Raw genomic sequence first — 24,186 nt, 5'->3', positions numbered from 1 at the left:
TATGGGAATGTCACAAATACTATGTACAAAATTGTCAAAATAAATGAAGAGCTAAAGATCAATAAGTGTGTTGCGATAATGCAACGACCTTTGTCATAGTGTACTTATTATGTTGTATGTTTTTGAGAGGGGGGATTTTACTATAAGCCCTTCTCACAACAAAAAATATAATTCTCACACAATAGAGATAAACATACGTACATAGATAATCACAGCTGCTCATGACTTTTAATGCCTAAATTTATCCATAAGATGGAGCTCAAAAGCTGTAGGTATGAAACCAAACAGGTTTTGACAGGAACATTGAAATTCAGAGTTTAATATCTAAGAGAGAGAGAGTTTAATATCTAAGTACTGTTTAATATCTAAGTACTGTTTCAGATCTAAGTACTGTTTCAGATCTAAGTACTGTTTAATATCTAAGTACTGTTTAATATCTAAGTACTGTTTAATTTCTAAGTACTGTTGAAGCCAGCTCTCAAAATTATATTCATGAGAAAGAGTTTAATATCTAAGTACTGTTTAATATCTAAGTACATTTGACCGGCGACCAAACGTCTGGCGACCAAACGTCCGGTCACGTGGACATGTCACACGGGAAAAAAAACACATAACAAAACCAATCCCTAACATAGCCAGTGGTTGAGCTGTCAGGGACAAAAGAATCATGTGGACTACTCATACTGGTACCTATTAATAAAAAATACTTTTCAGTCTTTAGGGTTGTTGAACAGGTCATTGAAGTCACGCCATGAGTTGTCTCATTCATTCTGACGTGCATCATGACAAAAGTGATGGTATCAGCGAGCCTATTGCGTACGACCAGCAGAATGTGGGTACTAATTGGTCCAATCTTAGCCGCAGGACAACCTAAGTCATTGAATTTAGGATGTGGGTGTGTTGAATCGAGACTGCAATTATGGACATCACTCAACTCCGTTGTGGGGAATCTGTAATGCTCACAATGCACAATCGGCTTTTTTCAAATTGGCCAGTTTCGATGATATGAGAAATATTGCGGGAAACTGTCGTAATATTACGCGCGGAAAATCCTAAAGCTTTATTCAGAACGCAAAAACAAAGTGAGGAATACTGTAAATCCAAAGAACAAAAGGCAAATTATGGGCAGACAAAAATAACAAGCCGTGGGAAGAAATAACAAACCGTAAATAGCAACAAAAGCAGCGTCAATAGATACAAATGGGCAAAGCAGCGAAGGGAAAGGAACTCGTCAAGAATGAAACAAAGGCATAAATAACGTAAGCGAAAGAAAGGAATGATTCTGTGGGAAGCATTCAATTGGACCATTTAATGGAAAATTGCATCCAATCAGCAACAACACAATTACTCACGGAACCACAACTCAAAAAAACATCAAGAAAATATGCCTGACTCACATACTCTAGTCCAACCAAGAAAACACACAAATCATTGAAGTCATGTTCACCAGTGCCAGTGTGAGTGCCAGTGCCAATCACAGCCATGAAATAACTGTAACAAACGAAGGACAGTGTCCACTGATATTAGTGATGATAAAAATGAGAGTACACTTTAAAATCATGACCACAACTACAACTGACATCACAATATCAAGTGATAGGATAATAAGCAGTGACAATACAGTAACAATCCAGTGAAAGCCCAATTCTAGTACAATTAGAATAGACACCACACTTGAAAGGGATCCCATAATTAACTGTTGAAGAGTACACTGCGCAATAGCACTTTTACAAGCGACATCAACGTATCCAGTTACAGTACAATTGCCAGCGACAGCATCTATTGGTTGCCCATTCATGTTGAAAGTAGTGTTGTGTAAATCCATTGTATTACTACTATGACGATTGTAATCATTATTATTATGAGGAGGCTTCTTGAACAAGTAGACTTTTTGTATTATTCTGACAATAGTCCTGGAATATTGGATATTTCTTTTAGTGCAAATCTGAAAGTAGCAAAAAACTTTGGTATAGTAAACAGAAATAAGCACGTTAAATAAGACGTTGGTTTATTTGCAAATATTTTTGTTAGCAAATGAAAAAAAATCCTTGTTTTTGCATGGCTCAATGTCCTTTAAACTTAATCTGAAATTTCAAAACTAAATATATATATATATATATAACAGAATGGAGTCGTTGGATCTTATGTATGATTCAATGAAAAAGTAATTGTGTGGCATTTTGAAGAGGCCATTTAATAATGAATGATGTCAATTGGAACAATTAGCTGACTTGATGACTCTCTTGGGTGGGTCAATATTCTGTGGTCAAAAAGTGTCACAAACATTCAGCCGTTATTATAAAGCAACGTGTTTTACAACTAACACACAAGTAAAGACAATCTGTACAGTCCAGGTAAGGGAATTTACCCGTCATCTTCCATCGCCATCGTCAAAAGGCTTTTTCATCCAGACATCTACAAACCAGCAAGAAACAGACAGGTCAGTTCCTTTTTTTATATTAAAGTATTTAGCTACAAATTCACAAAAATATATCTCAGTACTAATGAAGAAGTGTTGGATTTTAATCCTTTTTATTTTACATTTGCTATCAGTCATCTTGGTTTGCAGAGATTGCACATTTATTATTAGAACACAGGTTTTAATTCACAGTGAAAGGATGATGAACGTATTGTTGAATTTTGCTATCACAAACTTACATTTTATTATACTTTTCAGCTTGAATATTAAATTGAGCTCGTCATAAAAATAGTTAGTTTAAAGGTCAAAACTATGCAATGTGGGAATTTCAGTCTTTTGTTAGGTGGTCATGTGTCAGCCTCGCAATTCTGGGGTTCGGGGTTCGATCCCAGGTCCGTCCTCACTATGGGGATTTTGCATGTTCTCCCCAGTCTTGAGTGGGATTTTCCCGGGTACTCCGGTTTCCTTCCAAGTCAGGCTGAGGACTTTAAATTGCATGAATGAATGAAAATGAATGAATGTTTGATCTAAATAATCGCAGTTTGGTGGGTTGAGTGGTTAGCACGTCAGCCTTGCAGCTCTGCGGTCAGTTTGTATGTTCTTCTTGGGGCTGCGTGGGTTTTCTTCGGGATACTTTGGTTTCCACTCACATTCGCAAGACATGCACAATAGGCTGATGGGACACTAAAAATGTTTAAATGACTACTGAGAATGTTACAATTTGTAAACCTGTGATGGGAATAGGGAGTTCCCCGTTCATTAAATTCTGCCTTTATTCATGGCAGACTCCTTTTGTGCCGTGGGAAAACCAGGACAGACTCGGGCGGGAGGATTCTCAGTGAGGACTGCAATAAAATCCAGGTAAAGAAAAATCTTATGTGAACAAGGGCTTCTTCTCGCATGCAATTGATCAGTAATGATCAATTGGCAACGTGAAAAGGCCAAATTCAACAGCGCCAAAATATGAGGAGGCGAATGGAAAAGGGTGCATAGCGCTAACCCAAGTAACGATGCATCATCAAGGCGCGACCAAAAAGTTAATGACTATGCATTGCTTAACTAAAACATTGTGTGAAAAAAAAGCTTTTTAAATTGGCTTGGTTACGTAGTGAAGGTTATGTGCCACACCCCTCATAGGTAACAAAAACAGGCATGTTTACTCCGCCTTTCTTCTGGTTGCTAGGGTACATTTAATAGTCGTCACGTCACATAAAATTGTGCAATATTATGTAAATAAAGTTAAATATTGTAATATTGCTAAGATTTAAAAAAAAGTACTATAAATATTACAAAAAAAATATTTTTGATATTGGCGGATCGCCTGCTATATTTTGCACATTCCAACAGGGTGTTTGCTACATGCTCACATGTATCCAGGCTACTGGTGTCTGGCCAATCAGAGGACGTTTAACTACGGTAAGATGGTGGCGCCCCTGAGCGAGCAATGGCAGGAACAATTAAGTTTTATGCAAGTTTTTTATGGCCCAAAAAATGGTAGACAACTGTTAGCCCAGTTTGAGACAATGACAGAACTTTTATTTCATTATCATTTTGTTATTTGTCTTGCAGAACATCGTCTTCCAAAATGATGCTTTTGAAGATATTCACTTTTTTCCTTCTGCTTGTTGGTCAGTAATTACAATATACCCAATATACATATGACAGGTCATCATGTAACAATGTTGTATATAATCCCTGGCACAGGAATCATTTGCCTACCAACCCGGAGAATGTTTTCTGAATCAACAAATGACGAATATCTGCTTAGCCTGCAAGGGCATGCATTTGGTGAAGAAGATCCCCCTTGCGCACATACACATGATTCCTCGTGTGAAGAAGATCCCCCTGACTCACATACACCTGACTCCCCCAGTGAAGAAGATCCACCTTGCACACATACACATGATTCCTCGTGTGAAGAAGATCCCCCTGACTCACATACACCTGACTCCCCCAGTGAAGAAGATCCACCTTGCACACATACACATGATTCCTCGTGTGAAGAAGATCCCCCTGACTCACATACAAATGAGTCCACACATGAAGAAGAACTCCCTTGTCCACATACACATGATTCCTTCTGTGAAGAAGGTCCCCCTTGCTCAGATGCATATGACTCTAAGAGTGACAGCACACTTCCCAGTGATAGCACAACAAACAGTGTCACCACAGTAGCCAGTGACAGCACCGTATCCAGCGACATCACAATTGCCAGTGATAGCACAATAGACAGTGTAACCACAATAGCCAGTGATAGCACAATAACAAGCGACATCACCAAAACCAGCGACAGCAACATGTCTAGTGACAGCACAATATCCAGTGACAGCACAGTAACCAGTGACAGCACAGCATCCAGTGACGCCACATTATCCAGCGACAGTACAATTACAAGCGACATCACAGTATCCAGTGACATCACATTATCCAGTGACAGCACAGTATCAAGTGAGATCACAGTGTCCAGTGACAGCACAGCATCCAGTGACGCCACATTATCCAGCGACAGTACAATTACAAGCGACAGCACAGTATCCAGTGACAGCACAATATCCAGTGACAGCACGGTGTCCAGTGACAGCACAGTATCCAGTGAAAACACAGTATCCAGTGACAGCACAGCATCCAAAGACGCCACATTATCCAGCGACAGTACAATTACAAGCGACATCAATGTATCCAGTGACATCACATTATCCAGTGACAGCACAGTATCCAGTGAGATCACAGAGTCCAGTGACAGCACAGCATCCAGTGATGCCACATTATCCAGTGACAGTACAATTACAAGCGACAGCACAGTATCCAGTGACAGCACAATATCCAGTGACAGCACGGTGTCCAGTGACAGCACAGTATCCAGTGGCAACACAGTATCCAGTGACAGCACAGTAACCAGTGACAGCACAGCATCCAGTGACGCCACATTATCCAGCGACAGTACAATTACAAGCGACACCACAGTATCCAGTGACATCACATTATCCAGTGACATCACAGTATCCAGTGACATCACATTATCCAGTGACAGCACAGTATCCAGTGAGATCACAGTGTCCAGTGACAGCACAGCATCCAGTGATGCCACATTATCCAGTGACAGTACAATTACAAGCGACAGCACAGTATCCAGTGACAGCACAGTATCCAGTGGCGGCACAGTAACCAGTGACAGCACAGCATCCAGTGATGCCACATTATCCAGCGACAGTACAATTACAAGCAACATCACAGTATCCAGTGACATCACATTATCCAGTGACAGCACAGTATCCAGTGAGATCACAGTGTCCAGTGACAGCACAGCATCCATTGATGCCACATTATCCAGCGACAGTACAATTACAAGCGACAGCACAGTATCCAGTGACAGCACAATATCCAGTGACAGCACGGTGTCCAGTGACAGCACAGTATCCAGTGACAACACAGTATCCAATGACAGCACAGCCTCCAGTGATTTCACATTATCCAGCGACAGTACAATTACAAGCGACAGCACAGTATCCAGTGACAGCACAGTATCCAGTGACAGCACAGTATCCAGTGACAGCACAGTATCCAGTGACAACACATTATCCAGCAACAGTACAATTACAAGTGAAAGCACACTCTCTAGTGATAGCACAACGAACATTGTAACCACAGTGGTGACTGACAGTACACTATTTAGCGACAGCACACTTTCAAGTGACAGTACACCATTCAGTGACAGTACACCATTCAGCGACAGTACAATTACAAGTGACAGTACAGTATCTAGTAACAGCACAATATTCAGTGACAGTACAATTGCCAGTGACAGCACACTCTCCAGTGATAGCACAACGAACAGTGTAACCACAGTAGCGAGTGACAGTACAATTACCAGCGACAGCACAATTACAAGTGACAATACAGTATCCAGTGACAGCACAATTACTAGTGACAGCACACTTTCCAGCGATAGCACAACTAACAGTGTAACCACAGTGGCGAGTGAGAGTACACTCTTCAGCGACAGCACATTTACAAGTGACAGCACATTATCCAGCGACAGTACAATTACAAGTGACAGCACAGTATCCAGTGATAGCACAGTATCCAGTGACAGCACATTATCCAGTGACAGCACAGTATCCAGTGACAGCACAATTACCAGCGACAGCACACTTTCCAGTGATAGCACAACGGACAGTGTAACCACAGTCGTGAGTGACAGTACAATTATCAGTGACAGCACAGTATCCAGTGACGTTACAATTACCAGCGACAGCACACTTTTCAGTGACAGTACAATTACCAGCGACAGCACACTGTCCAGTGATAGCACAACAAACAGTGTAACCACAGTGGTAAGTGACAGTACAATTATCAGTGACAGCACACTTTCCAGTGATAGCACATTATCCAGTGACAGTACAATTACAAGTGACAGCACAATATCCAGTGATAGCACAGTATCCAGTGACAGCACAGTATCCAGTGACAGCACAGTATCCAGTGTCAGCACATTTACCAGCGACAGCACACTTTCCAGTGATAGCTCAACGGACAGTGTAACCACAGTAGTGAGTGACAGTACAATTATCAGTGACAGCACAGTATCCAGTGACGTTACAATTACCAGTGACAGCACACTTTTCAGTGGCAGTACAATTACTAGCGACAGCACACTGTCCAGTGATAGCACAACAAACAGTGTATCCACAGTGGTGAGTGAGAGTACAATTACCAGCGACAACACACTCTCCAGTGATAGCACAACAAACAGTGTAACCACAGTGGTGAGTGACAGTACAAATATCAGTGACACCACACTTTCCAGTGATAGCACAATGAACAGTGTAACCACAGTAGCGAGTGACAGTACACTAGTCAGCGACAGCACAATTACAAGTGTCAGTACAGGATCCAGTGACAGCACAATTACCAGTGGAAGCTCACTTTCCAGTGATAGCACATTGAACAGTGTAACCACAGTGGCGAGTGACAGTACACTATTCAGCGACAGCAATGTTACAAGTGACAGCACATTTTCCAGCGACAGTACAATTACAAGTGACAGCACAGTATCCAGTGATAGCACAGTATCCAGTGACAGCACATTATCCAGTCACAGCACAGTATCCAGTGACAGCACAATTACCAGCGACAGCACACTTTCCAGTGATAGCACAACGGACAGTGTAACCACAGTAGTGAGTGACAGTACAATTATCAGTGACAGCACAGTATCCAGTGACAGCACATTATCCAGTGACAGCACATTATCCAATGACAGCACAGTATCCAGTGACAGCACAATTACCAGCGACAGCACACTTTCCAGTGATAGCACAACGGACAGTGTAACCACAGTCGTGAGTGACAGTACAATTATCAGTGACAGCACAGTATCCAGTGACGTTACAATTACCAGCGACAGCACACTTTTCAGTGACAGTACAATTACCAGCGACAGCACACTGTCCAGTGATAGCACAACAAACAGTGTAACCACAGTGGTAAGTGACAGTACAATTATCAGTGACAGCACACTTTCCAGTGATAGCACATTATCCAGTGACAGTACAATTACAAGTGACAGCACAATATCCAGTGATAGCACAGTATCCAGTGACAGCACAGTATCCAGTGACAGCACAGTATCCAGTGTCAGCACATTTACCAGCGACAGCACACTTTCCAGTGATAGCTCAACGTACAGTGTAACCACAGTAGTGAGTGACAGTACAATTATCAGTGACAGCACAGTATCCAGTGACGTTACAATTACCAGTGACAGCACACTTTTCAGTGGCAGTACAATTACTAGCGACAGCACACTGTCCAGTGATAGCACAACAAACAGTGTATCCACAGTGGTGAGTGAGAGTACAATTACCAGCGACAACACACTCTCCAGTGATAGCACAACAAACAGTGTAACCACAGTGGTGAGTGACAGTACAAATATCAGTGACACCACACTTTCCAGTGATAGCACAATGAACAGTGTAACCACAGTAGCGAGTGACAGTACACTAGTCAGCGACAGCACAATTACAAGTGTCAGTACAGGATCCAGTGACAGCACAATTACCAGTGGAAGCACACTTTCCAGTGATAGCACATTGAACAGTGTAACCACAGTGGCGAGTGACAGTACACTATTCAGCGACAGCACATTTACAAGTGACAGCACATTATCCAGTCACAGCACAGTATCCAGTGACAGCACAATTACCAGCGACAGCACACTTTCCAGTGATAGCACAACGGACAGTGTAACCACAGTAGTGAGTGACAGTACAATTATCAGTGACAGCACAGTATCCAGTGACAGCACATTATCCAGTGACAGCACATTATCCAATGACAGCACAGTATCCAGTGACAGCACAATTACCAGCGACAGCACACTTTCCAGTGATAGCACAACGGACAGTGTAACCACAGTAGTGAGTGACAGTACAATTATCAGTGGCAGCACACTTTCCAGTGACGTTACAGTTACCAGCGACAGCACACTTTTCAGTGACAATACAATTACCAGCGACAGCACACTCTCCAGTGATAGCACAACAAACAGTGTAACCACAGTGGTGAGTGACAGTACAATTATCAGTGACAGCACACTTTCCAGTGATAGCACAATGAACAGTGTAACCACAGTAGCGAGTGACAGTACACTATTCAGCGACAGCACAATTACAAGTCTCAGTACAGGATCCAGTGACAGCACAATTACCAGTGGAAGCACACTTTCCAGTGATAGCACATTGAACAGTGTAACCACAGTGGCGATTGACAGTACACTATTCAGCGACAGCACATTTACAAGTGACAGCACATTATCCAGCGACAGTACAATTACAAGTGACAGCACAGTATCCAGTGATAGCACAGTATCCAGTGACAGCACATTATCCAGTGACAGCACAGTATCCAGTGATAGCACAATTACCAGCGACAGCACACTTTCCAGTGATAGCACAACAGACAGTGTAACCACGGTAGTGAGTGACAGTACAATTATCAGTGACAGCACAGTATCCAGTGACATTACAATTACCAGCGACAGCACACTTTTCAGTGACAGAACAATTACCAGCGACAGCACACTCTCCAGTGATAGCACAACAAACAGTGTAACCACAGTGGTGAGTGACAGTACAATTATCAGTGACACCACACTTTCCAGTGATAGCACAATGAACAGTGTAACCACAGTAGCGAGTGACAGTACACTATTCAGCGACAGCACAATTACAAGTGTCAGTACAGGATCCAGTGACAGCACAATTACCAGTGACAGCACACTTTCCAGTGATAGCACATTGAACAGTGTAACCACAGTGGCGAGTGACAGTACACTATTCAGCGACAGCACATTTACAAGTGACAGCACATTATCCAGCGACAGTACAATTACAAGTGACAGCACAGTATCCAGTGACAGCACAGTATCCAGTGACAGCACAGTATCCAGGGACAGCACATTATCCAGCGACAGTACAATTACAAGTGACAGCACAGTATCCAGTGATAGCACTGTATCCAGTGACAGCACATTATCCAGTGACAGCACAGTATCCAGTGACAGCACAGTATCCAGTGACAGCACAGTATCCAGTGACAGCACAATTACCAGCGAAAGCACACTTTCCAGTGATAGCACAACGGACAGTGTAACCACAGTAGTGAGTGACAGTACAATTATCAGTGACAGCACAGTATCCAGTGACTTTACAATTACCAGCGACAGCACACTTTCCAGTGATAGCACAACAGACAGTGTAACCACGGCAGTGAGTGACAGTACAATTATCAGTGACAGCACAGTATCCAGTGACAGCACATTATCCAGTGACAGCACATTATCCAATGACAGCACAGTATCCAGTGACAGCACAATTACCAGCGACAGCACACTTTCCAGTGATAGCACAACGGACAGTGTAACCACAGTAGTGAGTGAGAGTACAATTATCAGTGACAGCACAGTATCCACTGACGTTACAATTACCAGCGACAGCACACTTTTCAGTGACAGTACAATTACCAGCGACAGCACACTCTCCAGTGATAGCACAACAAACAGTGTAACCACAGTGGTGAGTGACAGTACAATTATCAGTGACAGCACACTTTCCAGTGATAGCACAATGAACAGTGTAACCACAGTAGCGAGTGACAGTACACTATTCAGCGACAGCACAATTACAAGTGTCAGTACAGGATCCAGTGACAGCACAATTACCAGTGGAAGCACACTTTCCAGTGATAGCACATTGAACAGTGTAACCACAGTGGCGAGTGACAGTACACTATTCAGCGACAGCACATTTACAAGTGACAGCACATTATCCAGCGACAGTACAATTACAAGTGACAGCACAGTATCCAGTGATAGCACAGTATCCAGTGACAGCATATTATCCAGTGACAGCACAGTATCCAGTGACAGCACAATTACCAGCGACAGCACACTTTCCAGTGATAGCACAACAGACAGTGTAACCACGGTAGTGAGTGACAGTACAATTATCAGTGACAGCACAGTATCCAGTGACATTACAATTACCAGCGACAGCACACTTTTCAGTGACAGAACAATTACCAGCGACAGCACACTCTCCAGTGATAGCACAACAAACAGTGTAACCACAGTGGTGAGTGACAGTACAATTATCAGTGACAGCACACTTTCCAGTGATAGCACAATGAACAGTGTAACCACAGTAGCGAGTGACAGTACACTATTCAGCGAAAGCACAATTACAAGTGTCAGTACAGGATCCAGTGACAGCACAATTACCAGTGGAAGCACACATTCCAGTGATAGCACATTGAACAGTGTAACCACAGTGGCGAGTGACAGTACACTATTCAGCGACAGCACATTTACAAGTGACAGCACATTATCCAGCGACAGTACAATTACAAGTGACAGCACAGTATCCAGTGATAGCACAGTATCCAGTGACAGCACATTATCCAGTGACAGCACAGTATCCAATGACAGCACAATTACCAGCGACAGCACACTTTCCAGTGATAGCACAACAGACAGTGTAACCACGGTAGTGAGTGACAGTACAATTATCAGTGACAGCACAGTATCCAGTGACATTACAATTACCAGCGACAGCACACTTTTCAGTGACAGAACAATTACCAGCGACAGCACACTCTCCAGTGATAGCACAACAAACAGTGTAACCACAGTGGTGAGTGACAGTACAATTATCAGTGACACCACACTTACAAGTGATAGCACAATGAACAGTGTAACCACAGTAGCGAGTGACAGTACACTATTCAGCGACAGCACAATTACAAGTGTCAGTACAGGATCCAGTGACAGCACAATTACCAGTGGAAGCACACTTTCCAGTGATAGCACATTGAACAGTGTAACCACAGTGGGGAGTGACAGTACACTATTCAGCGACAGCACATTTATAAGTGACAGCACATTATCCAGCGACAGTACAATTACAAGTGACAGCACAGTATCCAGTGATAGCACAGTATCCAGTGACAGCACATCATCCAGTGAAAGCACATTATCCAGTGACAGCACACTTTCCAGTGATAGCACAATGAACAGTGTAACCACAGTAGCGAGTGACAGTACACCATTTGGCGACAGCACAATTGCAAGTGTCAGTACAGGATCCAGTGACAGCACAATTACCAGTGGAAGCACACTTTCCAGTGATAGCACATTGAACAGTGTAACCACAGTGGCGAGTGACAGTACACTATTCAGCGACAGCACATTTACAAGTGACAGCACATTATCCAGCGACAGTACAATTACAAGTGACAGCACAGTATCCAGTGATAGCACAGTATCCAGTGACAGCACATTATCCAGTGACAGCACAGTATCCAGTGACAGCACAATTACCAGCGACAGCACACTTTCCAGTGATAGCACAACAGACAGTGTAACCACGGTAGTGAGTGACAGTACAATTATCAGTGACAGCACAGTATCCAGTGACATTACAATTACCAGCGACAGCACACTTTTCAGTGACAGAACAATTACCAGCGACAGCACACTCTCCAGTGATAGCACAACAAACAGTGTAACCACAGTGGTGAGTGACAGTACAATTATCAGTGACAGCACACTTTCCAGTGATAGCACAATGAACAGTGTAACCACAGTAGCGAGTGACAGTACACTATTCAGCGAAAGCACAATTACAAGTGTCAGTACAGGATCCAGTGACAGCACAATTACCAGTGGAAGCACACATTCCAGTGATAGCACATTGAACAGTGTAACCACAGTGGCGAGTGACAGTACACTATTCAGCGACAGCACATTTACAAGTGACAGCACATTATCCAGCGACAGTACAATTACAAGTGACAGCACAGTATCCAGTGATAGCACAGTATCCAGTGACAGCACATTATCCAGTGACAGCACAGTATCCAATGACAGCACAATTACCAGCGACAGCACACTTTCCAGTGATAGCACAACAGACAGTGTAACCACGGTAGTGAGTGACAGTACAATTATCAGTGACAGCACAGTATCCAGTGACATTACAATTACCAGCGACAGCACACTTTTCAGTGACAGAACAATTACCAGCGACAGCACACTCTCCAGTGATAGCACAACAAACAGTGTAACCACAGTGGTGAGTGACAGTACAATTATCAGTGACACCACACTTACAAGTGATAGCACAATGAACAGTGTAACCACAGTAGCGAGTGACAGTACACTATTCAGCGACAGCACAATTACAAGTGTCGGTACAGGATCCAGTGACAGCACAATTACCAGTGGAAGCACACTTTCCAGTGATAGCACATTGAACAGTGTAACCACAGTGGGGAGTGACAGTACACTATTCAGCGACAGCACATTTATAAGTGACAGCACATTATCCAGCGACAGTACAATTACAAGTGACAGCACAGTATCCAGTGATAGCACAGTATCCAGTGACAGCACATCATCCAGTGAAAGCACATTATCCAGTGACAGCACACTTTCCAGTGATAGCACAATGAACAGTGTAACCACAGTAGCGAGTGACAGTACACCATTTGGCGACAGCACAATTGCAAGTGTCAGTACAGGATCCAGTGACAGCACAATTACCAGTGGAAGCACACTTTCCAGTGATAGCACATTGAACAGTGTAACCACAGTGGCGAGTGACAGTACACTATTCAGCGACAGCACATTTATAAGTGACAGCACATTATCCAGCGACAGTACAATTACAAGTGACAGCACAGTATCCAGTGATAGCACAGTATCCAGTGACAGCACATCATCCAGTGAAAGCACATTATCCAGTGACAGCACACTTTCCAGTGATAGCACAATGAACAGTGTGACCACAGTAGCGGGTGTCAGCACAGTATCCAGCGACAGCACAAGTACCGGCGAGGCCACATTTACCAGTGACAACACACTTTCCAGTGATAGCACAATGAACAGTGTAACCACAGTGGAGAGTGACAGTACACTTTTCAGCGACAGCACACTCTCCAGTGATAGCACAACAAACAGTGTAACCACAGTGGTGAGTGACAGTACAATTATCAGTGACAGCACACTTTCCAGTGATAGCACAAGTAACAGTGTAACCACAGTAGCAAGTGACAGTACACTAGTCAGCGACAGCACAATTAAAAGTGTCAGTACAGGATCCAGTGACAGCACAATTACCAGTGGCCGCACACTTTCCAGTGATAGCACATTGAACAGTGTAACCACAGTGGCGAGTGACAGCACATTATCCAGCGACAGTACAATTACAAGTGACAGCACAGTATCCAGTGATAGCACAGTATCCAGTGATAGCACAGTATCCAGTGACAGCACATTATCCAGTGGCAGCACAGTATCCAGTGATAGCACAACAGACAGTGTAACCACAGTAGTGAGTGACAGTACAATTATCAGTGACAGCACAGTATCCAGTGACAGCACAGTATCCAGTGACAGCACAGTATCCAGTGGAGTTACAATTACCAGCGACAGCACACTTTTCAGTGACAGTACAATTACCAGCGACAGCACACTCTCCAGTGATAGCACAACAAACAGTGTAACCACAGTGGTGAGTGACAATACAATTATCAGTGACAGCACACTTTCCAGTGATAGCACAAGTAACAGTGTAACCACAGTAGCAAGTGACAGTACACTAGTCAGCGACAGCACTATTACAAGTGTCAGTACAGGATTCAGTGACAGCACAATTACCAGTGGAAGCACACTTTCCAGTGATAGCACATTGAACAGTGTAACCACAGTGGCGAGTGACAGCACATTATCCAGCGACAGTACAATTACAAGTGACAGCACAGTATCCAGTGATAGCACAGTATCCAGTGACAGCACATTATCAAGTGGCAGCACAGTATCCAGTGATAGCACAAAAGACAGTGTAACCACAGTAGTGAGTGACAGTACAATTATCAGTGACAGCACAGTATCCAGTGACAGCACAGTATCCAGTGGCGTTACAATTACCAGCGACAGCACACTTTTCAGTGACAGTACAATTACCAGCGACAGCACACTCTCCAGTGATAGCACAACAAACAGTGTAACCACAGTGGTGAGTGACAGTACAATTATCAGTGACAGCACACTTTCCAGTGATAGCACAATGAACAGTGTAACCACAGTAGCGAGTGACAGTACACTATTCAGCGACAGCACAATTACAAGTGTCAGTACAGGATCCAGTGACAGCACAATTACCAGTGGAAGCACACTTTCCAGTGATAGCACATTGAACAGTGTAACCACAGTGGCGAGTGACAGTACACTATTCAGCGACAGCACATTTACAAGTGACAGCACAGTATCCAGTGACAGCACATTATCCAGTGAAAGCACATTATCCAGTGACAGCACACTTTCCAGTGATAGCACAATGAACAGTGTAACCACAGTAGCGGGTGGCAGCACAGTATCCAGCGACAGCACAAGTACCGGCGAGGCCACATTTACCAGTGACAACACACTTTCCAGTGATAGCACAATGAACAGTGTAACCACAGTGGAGAGTGACAGTACGTTTTTCAGCGACAGCACACTCTCCAGTGATAGCACAACAAACAGTGTAACCACAGTGGTGAGTGACAGTACAATTATCAGTGACCGCACACTTTCCAGTGATAGCACAAGTAACAGTGTAACCACAGTAGCGAGTGACAGTACACTATTCAGCGACAGCACAATTACAAGTGTCAGTACAGGATCCAGTGACAGCACAATTACCAGTGGCGGCACACTTTCCAGTGATAGCACATTGAACAGTGTAACCACAGTGGCGAGTGACAGTACACTATTCAGCGACAGCACAATTACAAGTGACAGGACATTATCCAGCGACAGTACAATTACAAGTGACAGCACAGTATCCAGTGATAGCAGAGTATCCAGTGACAGCACAGTATCCAGTGACAGCACAGTATCCAGTGAAATCACAATTATCAGTGACAGCACACTTTCCAGTGATAGCAGAGTATCCAGTGACAGCACAGTATCCAGTGACAGCACAGTATCCAGTGAAATCACAATTATCAGTGACAGCACACTTTCCAGTGACAATACACTTTCCAGTGATAGCACAATGAACAGTGTAACCACAGTGGAGAGTGACAGTACACTTTTCAGCGACAGCACAATTACAAGTGACAGCACAGTATCCAGCGACAGCACACTTTCCAGTGTCACCAGTGACGATACTGTATCCAGTGCCACTGCAGTCACCAGTGGAGATACTGTATCTAGTGACAGCAAAACAAAGCATCTTTCTCCCCTTGTGTTTGCTTTATGCTGCATTTTCACCTCATATGAGTTTATTGTTGTTTGATTTGTTGTCAGGACCAAAGCATAAAACATCCGATGGGAACCTTTGTTATTGTTAGCGGTTTCCGGTTGAAACATGTCCATTAAAAATAAATGAATAGATAAGTAAAAACAGCTAGCCAAAACCACCATTGCTTCAAATGTCATACACAAGAAATATCTAAAAATAAAAAGCATTCCTCTGGCAATTCCTCCAATATGAAAAAAAGAAATGATGTCAATTATCCACAAATGAAAACTTTCTTTTTCTACTGACAATGTCGGCGGTTTTCTGCAACGTTATGACACATATTTGCCACACTGCGCACATACTCAAGGCAGTTCATTGCAATGCTGGGGGTTTATTATGTGTATTTACTTTTTTCAAGATGTATATATCAATTATGAAGACCTGAAATTGTGATTTATAGTTATATATATATATATATATATATATATATATATATATATATATATATATATATATATATATATATATATATATATATATATATATATATATATATATATATATATATATATATATATATATATATATATATATATATATATATATATATATATATATATATATATATATATATATATATATATATATATATATATATATATATATATATATATATATATATATATATATATATATATATATATATATATATATATATATATATATATATATATATATATATATATATATATATATATATATATATATATATATATATATATATATATAATATATATATTATATATATATATATATATAATATATATATATTATATATATATATATATATATATATATATATATATATATATATATATATATTTATATATTATGGCTTTGTTGAACAATTATTTATTATACCTTTTCTTAACCACTTGGCATTTGTATTGTCATAGGAAAATCGTCCAAGAATTGCACTTTATTGATGTTCTGTAACATTCATTTCAAATGTGTCTATGGATATGTTCTTTTTAATATGTATTGATTCCTCTGTAATCTGATTATTTACATTTGTGAACAGTTACCCATATTTATGCCTGTATATATTTCAGTTAATCATTCACTATGATCACTTTTGATTTGTAAAAATATATATTTAGGGGAACAAATAGTATTGTGTATTGTTAAAAGATGTCTCTTTAAAAATAAATGACCTCATTTGAGGTCACTGCAGGCCAACTGACGGTGCAGTGGTTTTTTTGCTTGACTTTGGTGCAGGCAGTTTGGGTTTGAATCCCATTTCTTGGGATTGTGATTGGTTGTCTGTCATTCTGACAGTCTTTTTTTTCTGAGAACCGAAACTCACCCTTTTTTTCGGCAACTTGACGCACAGTCTGAGTTAAATTGCAGATTCCTCATCGGTCAATCTTTTGTGCCAGGAATGATGAGTCACAATATCTACTTACTCCACCTCTCATGCTCTTTCAGCAACAAATGACCCAAAAATTTCAAGAGACAAAGCATCATTAAGTCAATTATTTGTTAATAACGTCATTGTTTCTCAACGTTTAATGTAATTACCTACGCCGGGCAGCTGATCCCCAAACTATTATGCCTTCAAAAAGAACAGAAAGAACTCAGGGTGGGTAAATGACAACGGAAGAGAACTAAATGTCCCGCTATTATCATTTTTTAGCGAATGCTAGACGACATATAAGAATGGGAATCGCAACGGCAGTAAGTCAAGTCGAGGTATCAACGCCGGCCGGATTCACTCAGCGCCGGTGAGTGATTTGTCCATCTTGGTGTCTTTTCTCCATTAAGCAAGCGACCATGATGGACTTTTTCAGTTTTAGGCTTTGGATGGCGGGTGAAGGAAATGTGGAGCTTCAAAATTCGTTTGGGATGGTATTGTAGGGCCACTGAAGACATGATGATAGGATGATGATTATAAGGTTGCTTGGCTGAGGTCATTTTTGATGGATTTGATATGGGCAAATACAACCCTTGGTGAGCGAGTTCCACTTTTGTTGAACTGATCTTTTTCAAGCAAATTAACCTTGACGGAACTTCACGTTAGATTGAAGACTCCCGGTCAGGTAATTCTGGCTTTTACAGCGTGTGTTGGTGGACTATCAGACTGAAGGATCTTAGAGATTAGCATTTAGCGCAATGTTTTCGATCCAGTGGTCTCCAGACTTTGTTTGTTGCTTAAACCAAGTTACAGTGTTTTTTCAATTTCTGATTGCTGTACATTTTTGTGAGATTCCTGCATGGCTTTGAACACCCATGGCAGGGTACAAATTCCTTCAGTTTTCTCATGCTAACAAACTTTTTGGCTCCAAGATCAAGCATTTTAAAAAAGGGGTTCATCTTCCACTGTCTATTTTTGAACTATCCACTGACAAAGCTCAGCAATGAAGTAACGATTTACCTCACCCGAATCCCTGGAACTCGTTAATCTTGCAACACTAAATGACTTAAACCAGTTTGGAATCCTGTTGAACTTGTACATTTACAGTGGTTCTAAATGTAGTGCCCCCACATCTAACGGTAGGGAGCAGTGTTCCTTTCCGTATGTGTGTGTGTGTTTCAAGCGCGGAAATATATTTACTGGACCTTCCAATTGTATTCATACTGTACTTTGAAGAGGACACTCGATAATAATAACGATATCATCAAAATGCTCTCTTTTAGTCTGTTTCAAAAGTTTTTACAAATTGTCCTCAGTGTGATTGCGATTGTGAATGGTCGCCTACCTCCATGTGTACACCTCAAGTGACGGGCAAGCGGTCTAGGGTGTAGTACGTCCCTAGCCCAAATTCAGCTGGGATAGGCTCTGGCACCCTTTAAAGCCTAAGAAGAATAAGATATGCTTGAAATAAATCCATGAAATGTGTGTCCATTCAAAATTGCCTTGCCTTTTTTTTCAGGATTTGCTGTGCCAGAATGATTGCTCTCAAGGTGTTGATTGGTATGCTTCTGCTCTCTGGTAAGAAAGCAAACACTTGACTCTGGATGCCACAAACAGAAAATAACAATGTGGAATGCTGACTTTTGGCTACTTTGCTGACACAGGAATCTTCAGCGAGCGTACCTACCCATACCATGGCCAATGGATATACGGAATAAAAAAACCATGGTGGATTGTGGGCTATAAACCATATGACAAACACATGCCCCAAACAACAACAACCAGAGCACCCGCTACAATTGAATTATTTTTAACACAAACCACCCGAAGACCCGACACACAGACCCCAGGGACACAATCCACTGGGTTCCCGCAGGACCCGATTACTGAAACCTCATCAACTATACCTACCCCACAAACAACCGCCATATGTCCCCCGGCACGTAAAACAGATATGCCAAGAACAGCCTCCACTGGGCTTCAGCAGAATCCCATCCCTGAAACTTCCACTTTAAGTGCTCCCAATACAGTGAACCCATCAACCACAGAAGGCCCCGCAACTGATTCTCAACGGAACACTCTTTCTGAGACATCATCATTGGGTACACCCACCAATCCAACACGCTCTACCGGCCCAACAAATCCTGGGACCCCATCAACTTTCCCTACTATCCAGAATAACCCTATTCCCCAAACATCCTCCTCGAGTACTCCCACGACTGGGACAACCAAGACTGGGATCTCATCAACTGAAACGCTAACTTCTGGGACAGCCTTTACTGGGATCCCAAATGATCCCAGTCCTGAAACATCCTCTTCAATGCCCCCCACCATTGGGAACCCATCCGGAAACTCACAAAGCACAGAGAAGTCCACACCCAGACCACTGCAGGATCCCATTCCTGAAACACCCTCGATTCCACTCGGCTCACTATCTACCACACCCAGACCACTGGGGGATCCCATTCCTGAAACACCCTGGATTCCACTCGGCTCACTATCTACCACACCCGGACCACTGCAAAATCCCACTGCCGAACTATCTACCACAGAAACTCTCCCAAGCATTCCCCGGCAGACCCCCGTTGCCGAAACATCCCCGATTCCACTCAGCACACAATTTACCACAGAGAAGCCCACACCCGAACCGCTACAAAATCCCATTCCTGAAACATCCACCATTCCACTCAGCACACTACCTACCACAGAATCTCGCCCAACCGGAGCCCAGCCGAACCCCTCACCCGAACCCCCCTTTATGAGTTCACCCACTACTACAAAGCCATCAACGAATGCACCTCCCACAATAACAAGCCCTATGGGATCTCAACCAAAGCCCACCACCGCACCAACCGCACCAACCACGACGAGTAATGATCCGTTAACGACGAAAAAACCCTCATTTAACCTTCCGGTCATCTGCCTGGGCCAAGACCAGAAAATTATCGTTCAACATGACGATGGAAAACACGTGATCGTTCACAGTTATGATCATCGGGTGATCGTAACGTTTCTAGAGCATTCTCATCCCAAACCGTGTTTCGCCAATTGGTAGGCGGGACATCAAGACATCAATGATCTGCTTCCGTGACCCCTAATTTATCCGAAACGACCTTGATACATTCTTTCATATTTCCCCAGAAAGCTTTCTTGGTGCTTTATTTGTTATGAAGCCCAACGACTGGAGACAAATGTAACCTACTTGTCCAATAAAGAGGACATTTCTTGTCCTTGGTCTTTCCTTTGTTGGAATTTGCTGTATCTCTAGCAAGATAACAGTTAGATGACTCAGCTCTTTTGTCATCGCTGACGATTGCATTATTTGGTGATGCGTTGAATCTAAAGCATTCATTAAAAAATATAGGCGTGTAGTCCTTTTGTCTCTTGTTGCGTATGTTTTCTTCAACAAAAACATTTGTTGTTGTCGTTACTGGGCGCAAACATCAGTCTAGTCCAGGTATCAACCATGTTTCCATTGGAATTTCAAGGCGTCTGCTCAGAACAAATGTTATTGACAAAAATGGGACGTCAAAATATTTGGCCTTGCCTGTTAACCATTAAATAACATTTCCTTTCTTTGTCCTCATTTGTCTCCATGTGAACTATACCCAAAAGAGGATAAAGTGGTTCAGAAAACGAACTCATGTCATAAACATGTTTTTGTTTCTAAAAATAAAGTGAGACGAAATTCTTTAGATCAGATAATAACTGTAACTAAAGGCTGAAAATAAGAATACATAGTTGAAATGTTGGTGAAAAAGTTCTGTGATTTGTGTGGTTAGCTTGATATATTCTTGTTGTTATTTAGAAAAATAAGAAGAGCGAGGAATCTTTCGAATAAAAAAATCGGGAAGAAACCAAGCTTCAAACTCCAAACAAAGAAAATATTTTGAATCTTGGCAGATGTGATGATATCCCATTTAATAAATAACAAAATAAGAGTCCTTTTCGGTGGAGTTTTGATTAGCGCCATTAGCCAATTACATTTTGGATGACTAAGCGATCTAGCATTTTGGTTTATGAAGTCTCTTAAGGAAAAGTGCACTGTTTTCATCCCTCCAGATTGGGCAAATGCGGCAATCCACGCCATTTTTTTTCCTGAACGTCACTTCAGGAATGGCCATTTGTACCAAACGTCATTGGAAATCCTTCAAAAAGAGGTCCACTCCAACTTTTTGGCCGAAAAATAGCCCCGACAAAGATCTTTTTTTCACATTGCCTCATTTAGTTTGTCCTGGTGGTTAAGTAACATTCTTCTTTTTGCACATTGTGTTCGACAATAAATTCTGCAAAAAATGATTCACCTAATTGATCAATTAGCGCAAAGACAGAAGAAGAAATGTTGCTTGACAAGACCCGCCCTTTACACAAACGACAACCTTCGTGAGAAATGACTAGCACGTTAATTAAAGCCGCCAAACAAAGGCCGAAGCGTCGTCATTGTTTCTGGGCAGGCGGGAAAAGTATAAAAGACTGAGGTGGATTTGTCATTGAGCATAGAACCTACCTGGTTAGCGTCTGGTGAGTATCCGACTAAACTTAAGCTAACTAATCATTCATTTAGCTTTGTCCTTTTTGCAAGATGCTTTGAAAGGAAGGAATGCCGACTGAGCTCAAATGGAACAATAGATTGGATATCTTTAAGGGGTTTTAAAAAAAGGGCCAGTGCAGAAAAGATTGGCAGTGTTTCCGACATTTTGTCCAATTAGATCAGTGATCAGTGCTAAACGTTTGTCGTATGTCGGGTTCCAATTGAAGACTGACCTGTTATTTGTTGTTATTGTCACGAGTATGTTAAAAGTAGTTTTGTTTTTGCATCCCTTCAATGTGAAAGCATGTCAATTTGAAGTGTGACTTGTTGATGTTTAACCTTCTTTTTTTTCCTCTGTCTTCCAGGAGAAAAAGTTCAGACGCAATGGGATTTTTGAAGGCGTTGGCATTAATCTTGCTCATCGGTAAGTCCCGAAAACCTTGGATTTTGTTCCCCTTACAAAGGGGGAGCAAGTCACGGTCCTCACGTAACGTCTTTTAACTCGACTCTACCAACGTAGGGGCCGTCGGTCTCCCGAGGTTTAGGGCACAGGACGTTACCCCCGATGAAGACGAACCAGCCCCTGTTCCGGATCCTCCAGCCCCTGTTCCGGATCCTCCAGCCCCTGTTCCGGATCCTCCAGCCCCTCCAAGTCCCGAAGACCCTACAGAGCCCATAGATTGTTTGGGCGTAGGGGACTCTAGGGGTTTCAAGCTAAATCTAGGTGTGGGCATTTCCATGAGCGTTGTGGGTGACCAAGTTTGGCTTAAAGCATTCGATAGTGCCGATAAATTTCCTACGGTAACTCCAGACCCTGCCCCAACACCTGCCACAACACCTGCCCCAACACCTGCCCCAACGCCTGCCCCAGGAGGTCCCACCGTAGATGACAGAAAGTGATGAGAAAGCCCGCTTGTTAATGCTCTGTTTCCTTTTGAAATCTTTCGATGCCATCAAGAGGTTTTCCTCCTGCTTGTAATCACGTTTTTTTTGTTTTTGTTGTTGTTTTTCTAATAGTCAAACACTTGATTCGGTTTCCTTACTGTGCACGCAAGCCTCCTTCCTTCCTGCATTCAACTTTCTCTTGAATAAAATGCACTCATTACAATTCAATTCTGTGGTCTTCTTCTTTCTTTCTTTCATCATCAATTGGTAGTCGGAGGCTAAAAGTCCTTTTTTGCCGTGTTTTTAAAAGAGCGCATATATTTATGCAGACTTTCTTATGCCAAATGAGATGAAATTCCACTTCAGAAACAATACATATAGAATAACTTGTAAAGCATTGAAACTTTTAACGGATACATGAGCTTAAAGTTGCTTCGCCGAAAAGTTTTGCTTACAAAAAGATAGAACTCATTACCTAACTTATTGTCCTCTTGATTTTCTTTTCATTAAAACCCTCATCTATTAAATGAATGGTCTAAATTGCTCAAATAAAAAAATGCTCACAGTGGTTTGCCACAATTGTTACTAATATTTGTGATAATTTTGCCTCTGTAATGAATTAAATTTAGACACTACACTGACCTCATGAGTTTGAATCATCAATCATTTGTAATAATCATTTACGACTCATTCTTTCGTTTTAATTCTATAATGATTATTCATAGACATGGACAATTCTATCATCTTTCACTTCATGTATCATCATGTTGCAATGTCACTTCTAAGGGATATTTAGGAGGATTTATGTATCATTAACTAACATCAATGAGTGACAAAGTCATTATTGTCAACTTATGTAAGGGACAACATATATTGCGCGCACACGCATACACACCCACACGCACGCACACACCCATGTGTGCACACACAAGTAGCAGTTTTAGACAGTTCTCACCCAAATGTACTACTTGTTCTTCTATTTGCACATCCTCCGAGAGCGTTTGCATCTTAAATGAACTGTATTTCTTTACTTTGGATTATTTTGCCATGATATAAGGCTTGGCAGAAGCTCCAACAAACGGTTTGCAATACATATTGCTAACTTGCGAATCAGAGGCACCTGTGCATAACACGCAAGTAAAGCAGC

General features: G+C 42.0%; 2 long non-coding RNA genes across 3 annotated transcripts; one reads left to right on the top strand and one right to left on the bottom strand.

Annotated features, from left to right (window-relative positions):
* Positions 1–1,511: 1,511 nt before the first annotated feature.
* LOC144215161 (uncharacterized) lies at positions 1,512–24,150 on the bottom strand. The gene is made up of 3 exons (XR_013330356.1): positions 23,995–24,150; positions 2,369–2,415; positions 1,512–2,260 (listed from the first exon to the last, which is right to left on the bottom strand). It is a non-coding gene; the product is annotated as an uncharacterized LOC144215161 (long non-coding RNA).
* Positions 22,125–23,267, top strand: LOC144214979 (uncharacterized). Of its 2 annotated transcripts, none has more exons than XR_013330313.1 (3): positions 22,125–22,144; positions 22,520–22,578; positions 22,675–23,267. It is a non-coding gene; the product is annotated as an uncharacterized LOC144214979 (long non-coding RNA). The 2 variants fall into 2 exon arrangements; XR_013330314.1 differs by lacking the exon at positions 22,125–22,144 and adding an exon at positions 22,152–22,412.
* Positions 24,151–24,186: the final 36 nt, after the last annotated feature.

This window comes from Stigmatopora nigra, chromosome 21 (assembly GCF_051989575.1).
Source record: "Stigmatopora nigra isolate UIUO_SnigA chromosome 21, RoL_Snig_1.1, whole genome shotgun sequence".
Classification (NCBI taxonomy): domain Eukaryota; kingdom Metazoa; phylum Chordata; class Actinopteri; order Syngnathiformes; family Syngnathidae; genus Stigmatopora; species Stigmatopora nigra.
Note: the sequence above shows the minus strand (reverse complement) of the source record. Positions and strands in the feature narration are given on the sequence as shown.